The sequence below is a fragment of the Rattus norvegicus genome, chromosome 17, assembly GCF_036323735.1.
Source record: "Rattus norvegicus strain BN/NHsdMcwi chromosome 17, GRCr8, whole genome shotgun sequence".
In the NCBI taxonomy this organism is placed as follows: Eukaryota; Metazoa; Chordata; class Mammalia; order Rodentia; family Muridae; genus Rattus; species Rattus norvegicus.
The window spans coordinates 64,684,617-64,705,321 of NC_086035.1; the positions used below are offsets into that span (position 1 = coordinate 64,684,617).

At 43.8% G+C, this 20,705-nt stretch overlaps 1 protein-coding gene across 10 annotated transcripts in view; it reads left to right on the forward strand.

Annotated features, from left to right (window-relative positions):
- Positions 1-11,932: 11,932 nt before the first annotated feature.
- The window catches only part of Chrm3 (cholinergic receptor, muscarinic 3), a 462,074-nt gene continuing 453,301 nt past the window's right edge, over positions 11,933-20,705 (forward strand). For 8 of the 10 annotated variants that reach the window (XM_063276047.1, XM_063276048.1, XM_039095336.2 and 5 more), the window contains exon 1: positions 11,933-12,620. The gene's annotated coding sequence lies outside the window, so the exon portion shown is untranslated. The remainder of the gene's footprint in view (positions 12,621-20,705) is intronic. The other 2 variants (XM_039095337.2, NM_012527.2) reach the window with 2 other exon arrangements.

The window sequence follows — 20,705 nt, forward strand, 5'->3', positions numbered from 1 at the left end:
ATCAGTGTGTCTAAGGATAAAGTCTGACACAGCCTGATACATCCACCAAATATTTGTCTAGTGAGAGAATGTGTTCTGACACCTCCTCCAATTTCATTCCACCATACCATTTACAGGCCATTGAAGGAAAATAGGAACAAAGATGACTTTTCAGTGGGAGCAATTCTGAAAATTCATCTGCTCCAATTTGGTCAGTTTCACACCAAGAAATCAATGCATCGAGTTAATTTTATTCTCCATTGACTCTAGTCACTCCTCATCCTGAAATGTGGGAGGAAAATATGCCACTGTAGGACATGAAGAAGAAATCTCCTGAGGAAGAAATATGTTCTGACCACTGGAAGGAGAGTGGACCAGAAAGGGTTTAGAGTACATTGGACAAGGAAAAGAAAATCCTGCTCTGTTCAAAATTTTAGAATGGGTTCAGAAAGTAAAGGGGTAGGGTGGGAAGAAAATGAAAGAGAGAGGGGAGGGAGAACGGAATGAAAAGGAAGGAGAGGGGGAGGGGGAAAGGGAGAAGGAGAGAGGGGGGAGGGAAGAGGGGGAGGGAGAGGGGGAGGGAAAGGGGGAGAGAGAGGAATGTAGACAAGGACTCAGTCCGATGTCTTTAGGGATAAGTTTCTCTTTCACAAACCTTACAGGAAGTGAGAGAGAACTCAGTTGCTGTGTAAGAACGGTGTGGGTGACTTTTCAGGCCAACAGTGCATACGAATCCTGAAGCAGTGTGCGTAACTAAGCGCAGGGAGTTCAGATAAGGGATTGATTTCATGTGCCTGTGTACTCTGCTTTATCTTCAGCTTGAAGGAAGTATAATTTTGGCAAGCATTAAAAGAAGACAAAATATATGTGGCCATCCAGGCTTACTGAAAGGACATTTGTTACAAAGCAGGCCCATTGCTTTGCAGAAGGCACAAATACGGGGGGAAATCAAGCTAATATTGTTTGGAAAGTGAGGTTGCTAGTGTCACTGGAATCTGTAAGGTATTTAAATACATTTGTCATCTTTGTACGTCGATTTCCATTCTAATTTCTTCATCACAATTTACTGAGGCGAGCAGAGATCGATGTTGGTGTTTGCCTCCATCTTGCCCTCACATCCTCCCCAGGCACACGGTCGCGCACGCATACACACCAGGACCAGGTATGATGTCACACAGCTGTAACTGTCCAGAGGTTGAAGAAGTGGATCTCAGTTTCAGCAAACAGCCTGCAATCCATAGCAAAACACTGTCTCAAAAAACAGTCCTATTAATTGCAAGAGTAAGATAGAGGCATGTACGTTCCATCACAAATCCTAGAAGCCTATAGTCACCCCAGTGGCAGGTTGGTCTCCTTTTCTGCTTCAACGTAATTAAACTGCAGTTTCTGTCATGTTCTCCTCTTGTTCTACAGGGGCTGTTAAAGTCCCTGCTATGATATCTGTGCAGGCAGGAAAAAATAAACATAAAAACAGAACAATAGAAAAGGGAATTAGTGAGAGGAAAGTAAAGGGTTGCCTCTTTGCCTTGAATGGTCTTCTTGGATTATGTGTACATTAGTGGTGCTCTCAGACCCTAATGACTGACCTGTTGTCAAAGAAGGGTGATTTTTGATTGTTCAGAATGGAAATGGTTTTGTATGCCATAAAGACAAAGAATGTATATTGAATAAAATGCAAGCAACTGGGTCGGGGTAGTGGGTCTGTAGGTCAAAAATGCCTGCTACACCAGTGGAAGGGGAAGCCCTGGGTCCTGCTAAGACTGAACCCACAGTGAACTAGTCTATGGGGGGAGGGCGGCAATGGGGGGAGGGTTGGGAGGGGAACACCCATAAGGAAGGGGAGGGGGGAGGGGGATGTTTGCCCGGAAACCGGGAAAGGGAATAACACTCGAAATGTATATAAGAAATACTCAAGTTAATAAAAAAAAAAAAAAAAAAGAAAAAAAAAAAAAAAAAATGCCTGCTACACAAGAATAAAGGCTGGAGCCCAATCCCCAGAATCCATACAGAAAGGTCAGTTGCCCATACAATGGCCTGAGATCTTTCTGGAAAAACTGAGACAGGGATATTCCTGGGACTTCTGATAAGTCAGCCTACTGGCACATATTTTTGCATGTGTGCCTGTACATGTATGTGCATACATGAACATGAACTACACACACACACACACACACACACACGAACTAAACTCCTTCTATGCTTTTTCTTTGCCATTGGGATTAACGTATCTTGAAGTGCTGTGTGCCTATACATAGGACACAGTCTCAACCATGGTAATTTTATTTATTATTTTTGTAGTTAATGCACATACATCCTTGCCCCATCAGCCTATTTATAAAATAGATTAATCTGTATGCTGAGCATGACCACATCATACAGAACTATGCAGTTTCACAGAAGTCTGACCTAAGACTCTAGGGTGAGCAGGTTCCACTAACTGGTTTTTTTTGCCCTTGAGAAGTGTATGAGCTTTGCAAGGTCCAACTAAATATTACTCACACATAAAATGCATATACATATGTGTGTATACATGTATATGTATATGTATAATATCGTTCTAGAAGCATACATATAGTGGTAGATAGCAAGCTAGGGTTATGGCAGAAAAAAATCTGATTTGCATAAAGCAGAAGGCAGCCATGACCACAGTAACCAACAAGTATTGTCATAGCTGCTTTCAGTCTCCCTATAGAAATATAACCCTCAATTTAAACTGCTGTTGAACTTGTTGACTATATAATTTTAATCACAACTCTAGGGTCTGAAGAGATGTACCAGATGTGAAGAACAGGGGCTGTTCTTGCAGAAGATCTACTCTTAGCACCTACATGGTTGCTCACAACTGTCTATAACTCTAGCTCTGTGAGATCTGAAACCTTCCTCTGGCCTCTCAAATATCAGGTGTGTACATGGTACACAAACATGCCTTCAGGTTAAACACCTATAAAAACAAATTAAAATAAATAGTAACTATAACAATATTAGTAACTGTTATTACCTGTATCATGGCCTACTATTGACAAATAAAAAATACAGATATCTTAAAAAGTGACCCTGGCTTGGTGGCACCACATACCTGTGGTATCAGCACTTGAGAGGTGGAAGCAGGATTATCAGGAGGTCACCTTTGTCTATGAAGCAAGTTTGAAGCCAGGGTGAAATGCAGGAAAGCCTGTCTGAGAGGAAGAGGGAGAGGGGAAGGGAGGGGAGGCAGAGGCAGAGGCAGAGGCAGAGGCAGAGGCAGAGGCAGAGGCAGAGGCAGAGGCAGAGGCAGAGGCAGAGGCAGAGGCAGAGGCAGAGGCAGAGAGGGGCGGAAAGCACCAGCAAGTTAAATTAAATTAAAATAGATGTGGACTGCCTTTAATGTAACCTTGATTCAGAGACCAAACTCTCAGACAAGAGAAATTCACACCTAGGCAGTCTTGGCAGGATGAACACCTTTCCTCTGGGGACACTTTCACTTTACAGGTGAAAATGTCATCTTAGCATGAGCCATATGATGCAAAACAGTAAGGGCATTAGCTGATATATTCAATGACATGTAATTAACTCTTAATGATAACCACTAGTAATTAAACAGGGAAGCAAGAGAAATATAACTAGCGTATGGTTGTTTAATTAGTTATAGGGTATGTTAACAAGGACATACACACACTCCCTCTCCTCTGTGTGTGTGTGTGTGTGTGTGTGTGTGTGTGCACGCGCGCGCGCCACATGTACATGGTTGCTTGCAGAAGCCTGAAGCTGGAGTTCTATTGGTTGCTAGCCACCCAACAGAAGTGCTTGGAACTGAACACAGGTCCTCTAGAAACATGTTGAACACTCTTAACAGCTGTCTCCTGTCCCTCATGCCTTTTACCAGGGGTTCTGGGGGTCTAAACTCAGGTTCTTTTGTAAGAACATCTGGAATTCTAACAAACAAGCCATCTCCCCAGATCCCAATGTCTACATTACCCACTCCCTACTTTGGCTACTGCTGTGTCTGCTTCATATGCCTGCCTCACTGCACGTTCTGCTCTTCTGGTATAGCAAATGAGAGATTCTTGAGTTCAAATTATACCACAAATAATACAGGGTAAACAACATATGTGCTTTTCAAATGTTATTACGATAAAAACTGGTTTATAACAAGGATAAAGAGAGGCTTAACACTTATTTGCTTCCCTAAGAATGGCTGTCCCGGCTGCTGGAATGGATTTATTTCTAAGAACAAAGACCTAGTGTACGAGTTTTAAGATGGTGGAAAACTAAGTAGGAAACCACTTAACTGCTATCTCCTCATTGTCTTCATGTCTGACACATTCAACAAAACAGCCACGGTTTCTGAGGTCTGATTTTTCTCCCTGACAAGATGAATTACTGATGTCAGAGATTAAAATAAAATATTTGCTGTGACACATGTGCAGGACAGAAAAAAGGGAGGAAGGAAGGAAAGGAGAAACCAAGCAAGCAAGAAAGAAAGGACGGAAGAAAGAATGGTAAATTTTTTTCAAAGTTGAATCATTCGAGACCTCTGAATCTTCTAAGGCAAGGGGCACTATTCATTTATTTATTTATTTATTTATTTATTTATTTATACCTATAGTATCCCTGGATCCCCCCCCCCAAGACAGTACCTGTTCTTTAGAAAGATCCAAGGATTACTTTAAAATTAATGGATATAGGGGCTAGGGTGAAGGCTCAGCCCATAAAGTGTCTGCTATGAGTACATGAGGACCTGAGATTAGATACTCAATACCGATATAAAACGACATTTGTGGTAGCATATGCCCTTATTCCTGATGATACTGGAAGATGGAGACAGCAATCCCAAGGATCTGCATGGCAAGCCAATGTCACCAAATAAATGAGTTTCAGGGTGAGTAAGAGACTTGCCTCAGAAAGTAAGATGGAGGGAAAAATAGCATAGGACTCCTGATATTGTCCTCTGGCCAGACACAGACACACACACACATGCACATGCACATGCATACACCATGAGCAAAAATTTTAGAAAGAAAAGAAAATAAGGGAATAAGAAAAACTTTGTAGAAAATAAATATATTACCATTGTTCTGGTTTTGCTTCTCATAGTAAAACTTGTTGGGTTATCTCACTTAGGGGAAAAAAAGAGCATTCTATTGAAGACAGGTATTTAAAGTTACCAGTTAGAGGCTGGAAGAATGGCTCTGTGGTTAAGAGCACTGGCTACTTTTACAGAGGACCTGGGTTTGATTACTGTCACCTACATGATGGTCCACAGCCATCCATAACTCTAATTCAGCACAGCACTGTCTTCTCTTTGGTAAGCACTCACAGCAAAGTACACTGCATATGAGCATCAACTCAGTAGGTAGGACTTAATGAGAAACACATTAACTCTAGACCACTGTGAGAACCAATGCCTTGAAATATTCAAGGTGGCATGGTAGGACTTCCACACAGCCATTTATTCATAATTCAACATGTTTATACTGAGACTAGGCTCCATAAAAGATAAACTGGTAAGGCCATTCATCCTCATTCATATTCTCTCTCTCTCTCTCTCTCTCTCTCTCTCTCTCTCTCTCTCTCTCTCTCTCTCTCCCTCTCCCTCTCTCTCTCTCTCTCTCCTCTCTCTCTCCCTCCCTCCCTCCATCCCCCTCCCTCCCTCTCTCTCTCTCTCCCTCCTTCCATCTCCCTCTCTCTCTCTCTCTCTCTCTCTCTCTCTCTCTCTCTCTCTCTCTCTCTCTCCCTGCCTCCCTCCTTCCTTCTCCTTCCTCTCAGGTCTCAAATAGCCCAGACTGTCATTACTTATTTTGTAGCCAAGGATAACCTTGAATTTCTGTTCCTCCTGCCTTACTTCCTAAGTGCACCACAGTACCTAATTTGTGGAGTACTGGGAACCGAACCCAGGACTTTGTCCATTCTAGGAAATTTCTCTACCAAATAAGCTACATCCCCAGCCCATGGCATCTCCATCTGCCCTTTCAATGGTCATTTATGTTTAATGTGATTAATAATGCAGCTGGGTTTTAAGTTAACATCTAATTACTGTTTCCTGTTTGCCCCATTTAATTCTTTGGAGGCTGATTAAACTCAAGACCTCACACATACTAGGCAACTTTTCTAGCTTTGACTTTTTTTAACCACCACCATCCGCCCAATATTAAGACAAGGTCACACTAAGTTACCCAGCTAGGTCTAGAACTCACTCTGTAGCTCATGTTGATCTTGAATCCTCGATAATTCTACCGGGGCTTGCAGAACAGCTGGGATTACTGGCCTGTGCTCCCGGGCCTGGTGTCATTTCTTCTCTGTGCATGGATTCCCTCATTCTTGCCTTCTTTGGTCAAGCATTGTTTAGAGCTCTATCATCCTTTCTCTCTTGAATTTTATTGTACCTTTCATATACTTTCCTGCTGGCAATGCAAACAAAAACAACAAACCAGAGCACCAGAGCTAAGTTCTGCAAGTCTGAAAATATCTCAAATGCCAGGGTCTTCTCTTCACACTTTTCTACCGTGTGACCCTGTTGCTCTATATTCGACTCCTATGCCAGGAACTCCACACATCTTTCTTGACACATGTGCATGACTGTGTGTATGTTTGTAGTGCATAGGTATATGAGTGCCTCTGTGTGTGTGTGTGTGTGTGTGTGTGTGTGTGTGTGTGTGTGTGTGTAGGCCTGGGGTTCCATCTCAGACGTCTCCCTCTATGACTCTACATATCTTTTGCTGAGTCATTAAGTTCACCTATTCAGCTAGAGGGCTGACCAGGAAGCTCTCAGGGTCTGCTTTTCCCCTGCCAACACTGAGATCATGGGTGTAAATCGCTTTTAAATGGACATGCTCTCCACTAGGGACTGAACTTCACACTTTGGCTACAAGCACTTTACCGAGCCCCAAGAAATCCTTTTGACTATTCCATTTAGTTCCTTGGGAACCACGCTCTACGGTTTTTCACACTTTCATGGCTCTAACTCAATGATGTTCTATGACTTTGAGAAATGTCCTTCACTAGATTGTATTGGTAACTGTCGCCTGACACCAAATTTCAGATTTCCTCCAATGGGTATTGGATTCTAGTTTGATAGTTTTGGTATGTCTGTTTGATTCAGGACTTAAATACATCAGCCATTTTCTGCTAGGACTTTTCTGTTAAAGTCCTTGTCCATTCATCTTCTTTTAAATATGATGTTTCTTTTACTTCTGGCCGATTTAGAAATCATTCTCAACTTTGGTTTTGAGCAATTGCGTTCTCAAGGACCCAGCAGTGACTTTCTTCCATTAAGGTCCACTGACCTTGATTTTTTTTTTGTTGGTATCTTCCATCAGATATGCCAAGTTCCTGGCTATTACTTCGTAAATATTACATCTGGTCCTCTCAATCTGAACACTCTATGCTCTCTGGATATTGTGGGTTGAAATTCATTTGAAACTTTTAGACTTATCTGCCACTGTACCAAAGTATCAGCTCAATAAAATTTCATCTTTCTCTTTTCACTGTGGCTAAAGTACCCCCCAGGATCATGGGCATTCCAGATAAGTGTTCTTCCTCCACTGACCTACATTCCCACGCCCTCATTCTTCCCTTACTATGTTCTAATACATCATGGAACACTTTCACTTTCAGGACTGTCGAGGTAACTATTAAATTTCTTTAAATGTACTTGTTTTACTGGTTCTGGAAATGTAAAGCATCCTTTTCCCATCACTTTTTACGAAATTCATGTCATCAATGATCTTTCCTGCATCTTCACATCGGGTAAATTTTTTTGCTAAGATTTATTTTCATGTACGTGTATGTTTGTGTGTGTGTGTGTGTGTGTGTGTGTGTGTGTGTGTGTGTACAGGTGTGTGGGTGCCTATGAAGACCAGAAGAAGGCATCAGATCCCCTGGAACTGGAGTGAGTAGAACAATGTAGGTGAGTAGAGTGAGTTGAACAATGTAGGTGATGTACAAAACCAATGTTGAGGCCTCTGGAAGGGAAGAAATTGCTCCTAACCACTGAGCCATCTCTCCAGCCCTAAGTCTGGTGCAGCCGTTGTACAGATTCTAGCTTGGAGCTTCTTTTTCTAATGAAGTTTCAGAACGGTGTTCTTGCCAGTGCAATTATCGATGGCCACAGTAACCTTCCAAAGATTCCCTAGTCCAGATATCTTTATACATATCTATTTCACATGTGTTCTTTTTAACCAACATCCACACATCTAAGGAGTTGCATTTACAAAGGAATTTGCAGGCAAATGTCTAAGGTGTTTGCCAATCTTTCCATTCTGCATGAACCCACATTCAAATCTTTCCTGGAAATGCATATTCTAATGAAACTCCACACAAATTTCAGTCTCTCAGCCCCCTACAATCCATCCAACCCCCAGAAACACACACCTTGGTGAAGGTCAAGAGGGCACAGCCCCCTCTAGATCTCAGCCTTCTTGCCAACTACCAGCTTTCTTGTCATGTGTTTCTGAGCAGAGAACCTACCTGATCCTGATAGACTTTCACTTCTCAGTTTTTCTTCTATTTAAAGAAACTATGTTTCATCAAGGAAAAAAAATTGAATACGTTCATTCAATGTAACCCCATTACTCTAAATTTCAATCTTTCGTTGCCTGTGCTTTATTTATTATTTATGTATTGTGTATTATTTTATATTGTTTTCACAGAGTTTGTAGCTATTTTTATAATAGAAAGGTAAGTATATGATTAGCTACTTTTATTATTTATAACCAGAGGATTCCCCTTAGTAACAGAATGAATCTTATAAGTTTACTATATGAGAGTTTTTAAACAATAATTATCTATGATGTGTTCAATTTATACAGAATATCAAAATGTATTCCATCCCCATTTTATCTGCCTTGTTTCAGATCAGTATCTAAGGGTAGATATTCATGGGTGCCTTGTTTTTGACCTGTTACAAATTAGCATTGACCTCAGTCCAGCTCATTTTCAAATCCAATAAATATGCTTTACACATTCCTCTGAAACGCCATTGAACAGTGGGTTTTCTGAACAAAAAGTCACCAAACTCAGAAACAAATTTCTTACTTGAATCGAATATAATTTGCTTAACAAGAAACTCGGGGCAATTCCATCTGAACTGTTAGTCTGTAGTTCGTTCAACACAAACATTAAAATTTCATTTATCATGTTTATAGAGACAATGGGAAGATTGCTTAGAATTAGGATAAAACACACGCCATTTATGCATGTGTCTGAGCAAAGAAGATTGTTTTACATACACACACACACACACACACACACACACACACACACACATACACACCACTCCACACCACGCACACCACAGAGGGCACAAAGAGAAATGAAATTAGTCTGGTACAATATCTTTTTGCTAAGGTGTAAATATTTCCTTTCCTCTTCTGACTATTCACAGCTGATTTATTCCGTGGCTTCTTTAGGGAACTACTGAAGCTTATCCTCAAACAAGAAGACACACAAATGCTTTTTGAAAAGCGTGATTGGCAGAGCCCTGTCTATGGATTCACCAAATGCTGTTCAAGGCACTTGTGCTCATATCAGTGAAAGGGCTAAATGATCACTCGAACCCATGCTCCTCCTCTCCACTGTATAGTGGACACTTTCCCTACCCATTTCGCTGTTTCTTGCTTTTCATTATGGGATTCAAGGAGCCTAAGGTGGAATACAGACTTCACTACTGGATATAGTATATGCCTCACAGATGTTAGCATCTATTCTCATAACCCACCAATTACTATCCTTTTCATTAATACATTTGACACAGTGGTTGTGAGACCATTGCAGACATTTAAATCCAAAGATGTTCAAGACCCTTACACAAATGTACCATTTGTATATGACATATACGTGTTTTCTTCCATTCTTAAGTCCTCTCCAGATTACTTAGCAATACTAACCACAATGTAAATGCTAAATAAGTAGTTAGTATACTTTATTGTTCAGGGGATAATAATAAGATGAAAACAAGTACATGATCAGAGCAATAAAACTGTCTTTTCCTTTGAGCCTCGTGTATCCTAAGGTGGCCTTCTCCTCGCTGTGTAGACAAGGATGACCTTGAACATGTGATATTCCCAGCTCCATCTCCCCAACGTGATTATGGATATGGGCCACCGTGGTCTCCATAGTATTTGGAATCAGACTTAGAACCTCACACATGCTTACCAGGCACTCTGCCCACTGAAGCTGCATTTCCAGCCCCAGATGTGCTCGAAACAAACGCTTCCGATCTGTAGTCTGAATGTTTGCTTAGAAACTTGGAAGAGCATGTGAAGACAATAATCATCTTAGCATCTGAAAGGTATGGAAACAATATTCTGCTACGGGATTACTGTTTCCCACCTCAGTGCCCAGCATGCAACTCACCTGAGAGCGGCCACATGACTTTTCATTAGAATTTTTCTTTTGACTTGAATTCCCTCTAAGAGCAATATTTGGTTGTGTCTCCCCTAAGGGCTGTTCTACCCAGAAAAGAGATGTGAAAGGAAGTGTACTAACCACTCTCCATTCCTCGACAAGTTTCCATATCAGATCTCTATCTTTTCTGTTTTCCTTCTTGCTCTAAAAAGAACCAAAAATAATGTTGCTTCTTTAAACGCTGTGAAGTTTTGTTTCCTGTTGTGCACACCTGCCTTCTGTCTCATCTTATTCCTCTGATCACCTGCTTCAGTCTTACCTCTCTCTTTCTCTTCTTCCTTCCTTCCTTCCTTCCTTCCTTCCTTCCTTCCTTCCTTCCTTCTTTCCATTCCCCCTTGTCTCCTCTTCCCAAAAACCACTGTTGCATTAGTCCATTCTTATAGAGTCTTCTTTTTTGAAACAGGCTGTCTGTGTAGCTAGACTTGAACTCATAGTCCAGCCTTTCGCAGACTGCCAAAGGATTACACGCATGTGCTTTTATAAGAATATTATATCATCTTTATCTAGGTTTAGGAAAAGCCACGTAACGCTATTGGGGCAGCCTGCTTAGTATCTAGTACTTTGTTATAGCGCTCTACTTTGTCCTTATTTAGTTAGGTGATACTAGTCTATGGTAAGCAATCCCCCTTTCTTCCAGCTTCGCATTCCTCTGCACTTGTATATGCATTTAAAAGCTGGACTAGGCTGACTAGATGGCTTGCCAGAAACCCCACCACGTGGGAAGAGGGGGCGGGGGAGAACAATCAAGACCGGAGTTCAAGGGGGGGGGGGGGGTAGAGGCTAGGGAAGCAAAGAGAAGGAAGGAAAGAAGAAAAGAGGGAGGGACGGGGAAGGAGGGGGATGGGAAGGGACAGGGACAGAAAGAAACACAGAGGGGAGAAAGAGAAAGAGAGAGAGGGGGCGGGAGAGGAGAGAGAGACAGAGAGAAACACAGAGAGAGAGACAGAGAGACAGAGTCACTACGCTTTAATTTTCATGACTAAAAAAAAAGTGTGCGCACATGCGTACATGCTCGCAGACGCGTCCTTTTCACCGGTACTTCTCTAATTTCCCCTAAAGTGTAAACTTCTGGAGAGCAAAAGCTGCGGTGTCCTCTGCTACTTCACTCTGCATAAACAAACACTCCTTAAATCTCAAATTGTACACGCACCATACTGTCCTCTCGAGAAAGGTTGTCAACCAGGTCGTTTATTTTCTGGAGCGGAGGTTCACTCGTCCGTAAGTTGAGCCCAAGAAATCGCATTCTTCATACCCTTCTAAGCAATTGAAGGGAACCCATTTCAACCTTCATATGGAACAGGAAACTGATCAACATCAACCCTTGAACCACCAGGCGCAAATAGAGAGAGCACATGAGGCCACGCTGGGTGGGTGGACACTCCTCGCGCGGGTTCTGTGCACGGCCTCTAGTGATCCCATCCAAAAAGTACCCGGGATCTCCCTGGGCTGCTTTCCCTCTCGCCTCTGCCAGGCAGAGAACGCAGCCAAGCCCGCACGCGGAGAGCAGCGAGGAGCCCGCAGGGCCACTGGGCATGCTCAGAAGCGGAGCAGGTTTAGGGCTCCAGCAGGCAGCTAGTGCGTTACACTGAAAGAAGGAGGGAGGAGAAGGAATAGGAGGAGGAGGAAGGGGAGGAGGACAGGGGCAGCAGTAGCCACGATCGCCACCACCAGGCAGAGGAAGAGTTGGTGGGGAGGGACAGATCTCCTCCCACTTGGAGCGCCTTCTGCCTGCTTTTGGAGAAAAGAATAAAAGATATAGAAAGAGAGAGAGAAAAGGAATGAGAAGTGAGAGAGCAGGAGGGTAAAAAAAAATTAAGGCGAGATCTGTGAGGTCTGGGGTGGGCAGGGGCGCGCAGGGGCGCGCAGGACGCGGGGGCGGACCAGCCGAGCCCCAGTGCGGTCGCCCGGGCAGGTGCCACGGCTGCTGCCCGGAGGCGGCATGTGACGCGCGGCCGCAGCTGCCCGCGGGCGGAGCGCGCTCGGACCCGGGAGCGCAACCGCGGGCCAAGTCGGCTGCAGCCGGGAGCCCCGCGCTCGCGACCCGCCGGGAGGAGCCGGTAGCTGCGCTTGCATCCAGCAGAAGCCGAGTGATGAAGACAAGGGCGGCTCCGGGGCACAAGCGAACCTGAGGAGAGTCGCTGCCTCGAAACTCCCTGCTGCGAGAGATCGGGGTTCGGTAGAGAGGACCGGACGGTCTGGGAGATTCGGGGAGGCGCGGAGGACTCGAGTGGGACAGCTACCTGGAGCACGGCTGCCAGGTAAGGACACGCACTGCTCGCTACCGCGCAGGGCAGAGCGGCTGGCGGCGACCCTGACCCGGTTTCTTGCCTTATCTGGTGGTGAAATAAGGGGAAAAGTTTTCCGCCTCCGTAGGAAATGTGTTTGCTGGTAGAGTTTAAAGGAAGGACTGAGCAGGGACGTAGAGAGGTGGTTTTGTCAATCTAGGGGAATGGGAACTCGAGATCGATCTCTGGTGAGGAGTTGGAGCGCAGGGACCAAGGATAGAGAATGCAGAGGTGGCACCCGAGTGCCTGGGAAAGGACGGGGACAGATGGTCGGTGGCCAAGAAAGCGCCCTGGTCGGCTCACTCAGCTCCCTTGGACTTCTTTTTCCTCCCATAGGCAGGATCCAAAAGCGAAGAAGGGAGCTTCAGAGCTGTGTGTCTGTGCTGGTGTGTACTAGGTCCTCTGTGTGCCTTTTCATATTGTGTTTTAGGAAAGCTAAGTCAGATCCCTGCCAACCTGGCAGCGAGGGGCGACTGTTGGGGTCGCTTTTCTGGAGCAAAAAGGCGATTTTTTATTCCGCTCATGGGGACCTGGGAGAGGGTACTGAGCCAGGGAGCGAGTCTACTCTGGCTCAGCCGCCAAGCCGCGCCTGCAAAACTACACGGGGATCTCTTCTCTCCCGCTCCTGGAACAACCTCCTTACTGTGCGCAGCGTGTTCGTTTCTACGTGGTGGTTTTTAAACCGCTGGGGTCAGGGCGATGGTTGACCCAAGGGGGTAGAATTCACTTGTGGACTCCGTGCTTTGAGTGTTGGAATTGTGACTCTGCCCTGCCTGCTGGTGAGTCTGAGAGACTCTCCTTGCAAGCAGGGTGGAAAAGAGAGAAAACTAGCATTGGGGACTCGCATCCATATGGACATATTTCAAAACAGCAGACCTTGATTAGTGAATAAGTGTTTTGAACCTTTCCGAAGTCTGTAAGTATATATGCCGCCATCCACCCACCGGGCTCCACTGATGTTCTTGGCAGGGTTCTGAAAGGGTGACAGACTACGCTGTTAGGGAGACTGACCACTTCACTGTGAGCTTTCAACAGATCTTTCCTTTCTCTCCTGGCCTCTGAGATTCAACAAAATAGAAAATCTACCATTCCCCAACACGCACGCGCGCGTCCACACACACACACACACACACACACACACACACACACACACACACTGCACTTTGCCCCCACCCCACCCCTTTTCAGATTACTATTTGAAAACAGACCATATTCTTAAAGCCTGCTTAATAATTATGGAGTCCAGAGGGTTTCATATAGGGAAAGCTTTCATTCTGCAGGAACGGTTCGACACGGTTTCCTGTGTTTAAAACAATGCTAGTGGATTTGGAGAGATCTTACAGGAAGATATACCTTTCAGAAAGGAGAAAGGGGAGTCTGGGAGGGGGGATGCATACAGGGACGCAGGGTTACGGTGGCTGAATGTTAAAAAGGAATGAGGTCTTTCCATTGCCTCCCTGCTTTGTGAGGAGCGCCTGTTGGGGCGCATACATGTGTATCTCTCCCATGTGTGTTCTCATAGGCCACAGCAGTGGAGTGTGAACCCCACACCTACCACTAGATAACCTGTCTTGAGATCATGTTTGTGTGGTTTGTCTCAATTGGCTTAACACGCAGTTACCTACTGCTGAGCTGGAAGGCTTGTCATTTTCGAAGTTCCCTGAGACAACATAACTTTAACATGGCTTACACAGTTAAAAGTAAGGGCTGCAGATCTGATATGGACTGTTGTACCCTAGGCTGGGACAGCGTGGTTTGAGGTTGAAGTAAACATGAAAATAAGAGTGACACAAGACTTTAAAAGGACAATAGTAGACAGTGATTTGAATAAACCCCCTCGTTTAATAACAAAATGAGATAACAGGCAAGACCTCTTGAAAAACCTTTGAGCGTAAATCTTCTGTCATAGACAATTGTTGTTAGGCAAGAGTGTAATTTGGAGAAATAGATTGTGTGGAATTGGGTGGGATTTAGATAAAGGCTAGATATTAAGATAGGAGTAGTTTTGTCTTGAACCTACTGTAAAACTTATGTAAGAAGCTTTAGGGAGATCTGGAAGGAATTGCTGTACTGCTTTTTCCTGACGGAGGGCTAGACAATTCTTGCCTCAAACATATTTGTTTCTAGAGATTGCCGAAGGAAGGAGGAATATGCCCTTTAAAGTGCATCTTTTCATTTTTCCTTATGCAAATAAATGGCTTAACGTTTACAGAAAAGGAGAAAACTGTTTTTTTAAACTAGAATATATAAGAACACAAGCTCGTTTTAATCGTACTTTAATTTTTAATAGCAGGCAACCTGTTGAATGTGAATTGTGTGGAGGGGCAATGTACGCAGCTAAGATTTCTAGGACCCATGTTAATAAACAGAATAGAAACTTAAAGGTCATGATTCTAAGCTCTCTGAAGTGCTAACTTTAAAAAAAATCATAAAATATTGCGTTTCTTGAGCCAAGATAGTGTTCTTGCCTGATAACGATGTTAGCCTTGGCAGATTCAGTTGCTTTACACCTAAGTGGTCTGTAACAGTGAAGGGACTGGGTCTGGTTTGCAGTGTGGGACGTTTCCAGGGAGAGCAGCTATGGTGACCCTTGACACAGGAGACAAATGAAGAGTTCAACAGAGGTGGGGACCCCGCACCTATCATGTATGAAACCTAATTTTATATCATGGTATGTTATGACTAATACCATGACATTCTCAGCATGGTTTTGAAGAATGACTAATTGGAAATATTTTCTTTTACACAGTATGCTAGTGAATTGAAAAAAAATACATATCTTCCTTCACAGAGAAATATTTTAAAAGGCATATATGTGCTTCCAACAAAAGAATTAATCAAGCCCCTTTACTATTTTTATATTTTAAATGAATCAGCATGTACGAATATAACTGTTGCTGAGTTGTTAAGAGCAGTGTATACATGGTTTCCCAGTGGTATTTATAAGATGCAACACCAGATGCATGCATGCATGCGTGTGCGTGCGTGCGTGCGTGCGTGCGTGTGTGTGTGTGTGTGTGTGTGTGTGTGTGTGTGTGTGTAGAAGGTTCTACGAGTCTAGTGGAAATTCTGTTCTGGATCTTACCCCTTGGGTTGGATTTTCAAACTCAAATGAAAGTCTTGGCATCACGACAAGATCACCTAATGAATTTAACACGAGGCAAAGCCAGTCAAGGTGAAAGTTAGAATCAAGTGTCTGACAGACTCTGCTCCAAGTTATAGAAGCTGCCTGGGCCTTGGATCAAGTACAAAGCTGACTCCTGATCCCAAATCATTCAGTGTCCAATGTGACTCCCTCTGTGTACTCCTTACAGACAATCTGGAAGGAAGAAAGCTGTCCCTTTTAGGGACTTAGCCTGCTGTCCTTCAGAGTGCCTTGCACTAATGCATTCCTGGTTGCTGGAGACCTTCCCTGGAATTGTCATTGGAAGCTGTTGAAAGTAAAGGGCCACACAGATCCTACATGAAGATGGCAAGCCCTCCCAAGCTTTTTATCTCTTTTTGCCCATCTATAGCTTAAGATGGGCACAAGGATAGAACTCATGCAAAAGGATATTTTTGTTTTGTACATACATGTTCATGTATGTGCATGTGCATGTGCATGTGTGTTTTAGTGTCAGTAAATTGTTTGCACATGTTTGCAGCAGTCTCTTCTCTGGTGCTCTACCCAGTTGTTTGTTTGTTGTTTGGTTGGTTGTTTGTGTTTTGTTGACACAGGGTCTCTCCTTGGCCTGGGATTTACCAGATCACCAAGGAGATTATGCTGAATGCCCAGCAAGCCCCAGAGATTCAATTATGTCCCCAGCATTGACTGGGCTCAAAGTGTGTGCCACCATGCCTGGCTTTAAGATAAAGGCTCTGGGGAATCAACTCCAAACCCTCTTGCTTGCAAGACAAGTAGTTTACCAGTGATTTCCTTAGCTCCAGAAGTATCTTTTGGCCAAACTCAGAGGTACTATCCAGTGGCATTCAGTCAGAACTCATGCTTCTTCAGTGTTGGGGGGTGGGGAGAAGGAGGAGGAGGAGGAGGAGGAAGAGGAGGAGGAAGAAGAGGAGGAAGAGGAGGAGAAGGAGGAGGAGGAGGAGGAGGAGGAGGAGAGAGAGAGAGAGAGAGAGAGAGAGAGAGAGAGAGAGAGAGAGAGAGAATGAATAGGAAGCTACACTATGGGGTGACTGCTAACTCAACCTTCGGCCACTGCATGCCTGTCATCCAGGAGTTCTGGCAGTGTGTGAGCTCTGGCAAGCTCTTCCCTGCAGTTTGGCCATTTACATTCTCCCACCTGTTAGAGCTTCCTGTCTTACTCTCCGGAGGCCACAGGACTCTGGCAGACAGGCATCCTCTCAGCCCTTCTCTGTAGAGATGTCAGCTCAGTCAGCTGTGCTGCCATGGATGCAGCATCCACTGGCCATGACAACAACCTTACAGTAAGTGATGATCTGCCATCTTCATACATGTGCCAGCTCACCCCGAAGCCACCCAAAATGGGAAAACTTGTAGCAAACCTGCCATACAGTTAGACAGGAAGAAACCAACAGATGCATAGGGGACTCTGAGTCACTGCTGTTCCCCTGTGCTCTGCAAGGGACTCTAGGACCTAGCCAACTTTGCTCATTCTTACCCAGTCACACTACAGAAGGCTCTAGTCCTCTGAGTTCTGTTAGCTTGTCCTAATCCTTGTGGGCTTCAGCGGTTCCTTGGGGGTCCCTAACCCTGATTTCTAGTCTTACTGCTGTCTCATAGGACTCGGCTTCTTCTGTGTTTCCAGTTCACCTTTTCAGTGCTAGGCTTAATGTTTTGCCTAGAATAACTTTTAGCAATGACCTTGGCAGTCAACCTTGCTCTTGCCAATGCTTCTCTCCAGGAGCAAGACTCCATTCCATTATTTTTTGTCTCTGATTCAGGTCCAGGGTGGACAAACCATGGACTTAAGGCACAGTCACCATCCTGACGGTCGGTCTATCAGTCACTTTTGCCTAGAGACTTGTGTTGCCAAGTTCACCTAACAAAGAAAATCTCCTTGTCTGTCATTGTTGGCAGGATCAAATCTCAACACTCCACATCCCTCCTAGCCACTGTAATTTGAGTCGCTGACTATCCACTCCGGAATTAACCCTCCATTAGGTCATTTGTTCTAGCCCAGGCTTACCCTGTTTCCTGCCCCCACTGTTCCTGTGAAATCTGGCAAACCATCCATGTGTCAGCCATGATAGATTGTACCTTTGGTCACCTCTGATACAGGACGTGACAACAGCCCAGGTTGCCTAGCTCAGGCCACATCTCCTCCAACCACCATGCTTCAGATACAATTCTGATGAGTCAAAATAGCATTGGATGTTGGTCAGTGTGTTTCATGGAGATGGGCCACCACACATAGCATTTGGACACTCTCTGCTTACAGGCATAAAATGTTCAGGTGTTCTTCTATTGAACCTGGTCCTATATCACAAGAAGATATGGTTGTGGGCTTGGATGGACTAATACACTGACATATATCCCCTTCCGTGTGCTCAAGTGGCAGAAACCTAGTTACCACTGCTCACAGATACAAGTCCCCAGCCAAAGAGGTCATGGAGTGGTGCCTCTCAGGGCGACTATTTGTCCTTCCAAGTATGGCTTGGGTTCCTAGGCTCAAATCAGTAGTAAATGTTGATTCAGTGTGTGTGGTGTGTGTGTGTGTGTGTGTGTGTGTGTGTGTGTGTGTGTGTGTTCATTAGAAAGGTGTTGAATGCAGTTACTTTCGACCTGCTCAGTAGAGAGATAATTGAAAATAATACTCATAGTATATGGGCATCTCTTAAACAGTGACATTAGAAAATAAAGGTGCTGCTCATCAGTGACGTCCTACCCTCTTTGTCTCATGTGATTGACAGAGCATCACCATGCTTACGGTCTATGATGAGGTCATAGGGACTCTGTGGAATCCCTTTATCTGGAGTTCTCCTTTTTTATCTCACTGTCCATATGCCCTTCCCATCACACAAGACAACCACCCTTCTGTAGGTTTCCTGGAATATAGGATTTACTCCACTTCCCTTGTTATAAATTATTATTGATCGCTTAATTTATTGAAATACCAGAAGCTGAAAAACCTCTAAGTAACTGCAAGTCATTTCTCTTTCTCTTCTGAATTCTTGTGGAACTTCCTGTCTTTGGTATTACATTTGACATTTAAGGACAACTCAGGAAAATTTATGATTTTCTTCAGAGTTGACTGTTTGAAGAGTATGTAAGTAAGTTTTAATAAATAGTAGTTTGAGTAAAATGAACAAATCTACCTACCTACCAGTTGTCAATATCTGTTGTTTGACTGTCATCCACTTAAGAGTCATATCTACTTATTATCTGTCACTAATATTTAGCATCTGTTTACCATTGCTTCTTATTGATTGGCACATCTAGCATGGCTCCAGGAATGGACTTGACCAGGGTGACAAGGGAATAAAGAAACACCAACTGATACATAGACAGGAAAACTGGGATCAGGTGGTCTGGGTTCTCTTATGGGTAAACTCAGCACCCCAAAAGTTTAGTGTGTTTTCTATCTAGAATCAAACAAGGAAGCAAGATTATTACTTACAGCTGAAGAGGGATGCAGAGTTATTACATACAGATAAACAAGGAGGCAGGTTTTGTGGTATACAGCCAGACTGAAGGGACAGGGACAGGTTTAGTTAGTCTCAGTAGAATCGGTCTCTGTAGGGGAAGAATCTTCAGGCCATAAGTATCTGCGGGAGACAGCTGCTGTGGACATTCTCTACACACAATGTCAACATTCACACTCAGACCAGTATGGTAAGTCTTTGTGATTTTCCCATGGCTCTGAGACTGTAGAGTCCTTGACACTGTGCCCAAGTCAACAGTACACACTCTCTTAGTTCTTGACCCACTCAAGGCTTCTTCTGCCTCCCACAATTGCTATCTATTGTTAGTCTCTTATCTGTCATTGATATCTATTTACATATACATATATTATTTCTATAACATTTTATATTTATCACTATTTTCATCAATGTCTTATAACCTGTCTAACCTGTGTGCGTAATATAACCTACCATCTATCTTTCAGCTACTCATCATCTGTATTTACCTTCCCTCTCTTAGACATCTGTTATTGGCATCTATATCAATGCTTATCACGTTTGCACATAGAATTCTCCCTCTAAGGGAACTCTCATGGCATTGTTTCCATCATACCAGACAGCATGGTTACCATATTTTGAAAACACAATTAGGGCAACTCTGGGATCATATAGTCAAAATGAAGCGACAGCTTGTCATCCCTCTCAGAATGGGAAAGTGATAGTAAATACTGTAGTTCATGCTTAGAACAAGAGTCTATTCTCTTCACTTCTGGAGGCCGGTTGTCTGAAATCAAGGTATTTGCAGGGAGGGACATAGTTCCACCTAAAACTCTAGAAAAGGGGACACCGTCTGAATCTAACTGTTGAGCCCCTACCTCTCTCCAAAATGGTTGCAGCTCTTCCTCCTCCGTGTGTCTGTCTCCTGCTCCATGCCTTTCTTATATATGTGGTTGCATCCACAGTTGACCCATAAAGTCCAGGGAAGCAGTTTCCTCAAAGAATTTTTTACCTTAAGCAAGTCAACTGGCATATCAGGGAATCATAGCTTCTGGGCATAATGAAATGAACATATTTCTTGAGGGCCATCATTCAGAATGTGAGAGATATCACCAATGAGCACTGTCTTAGTTGCTTCTCTCTTCCACTGCAATAAAATAACCTGATAAAATCAACTGCAGGGAGCAAGGACATATTTGGTTTATGGTCCCACAGCAGGGAAGTCCAGGAGGGAGGAGCATGCAGGAACTGGCAACTTTGCATTTGCAGTCAGAGAGCAGAGAAGGATGAATTCTTAAGCTATTTTCTTTCCCCATTTTATGCAGCCTTGGAATGGTGCCATCACCAATGGGTGGGTCTTTCTGTGTTAATTAGTCTAATCTAGATAATCCTTCACAGATTGCCTGAAGCCTAACCTAGTTTACATAATCCCTCATGAACACACCCAGAGTGTTCCTTCACAGAGGATTCCAGATGCCA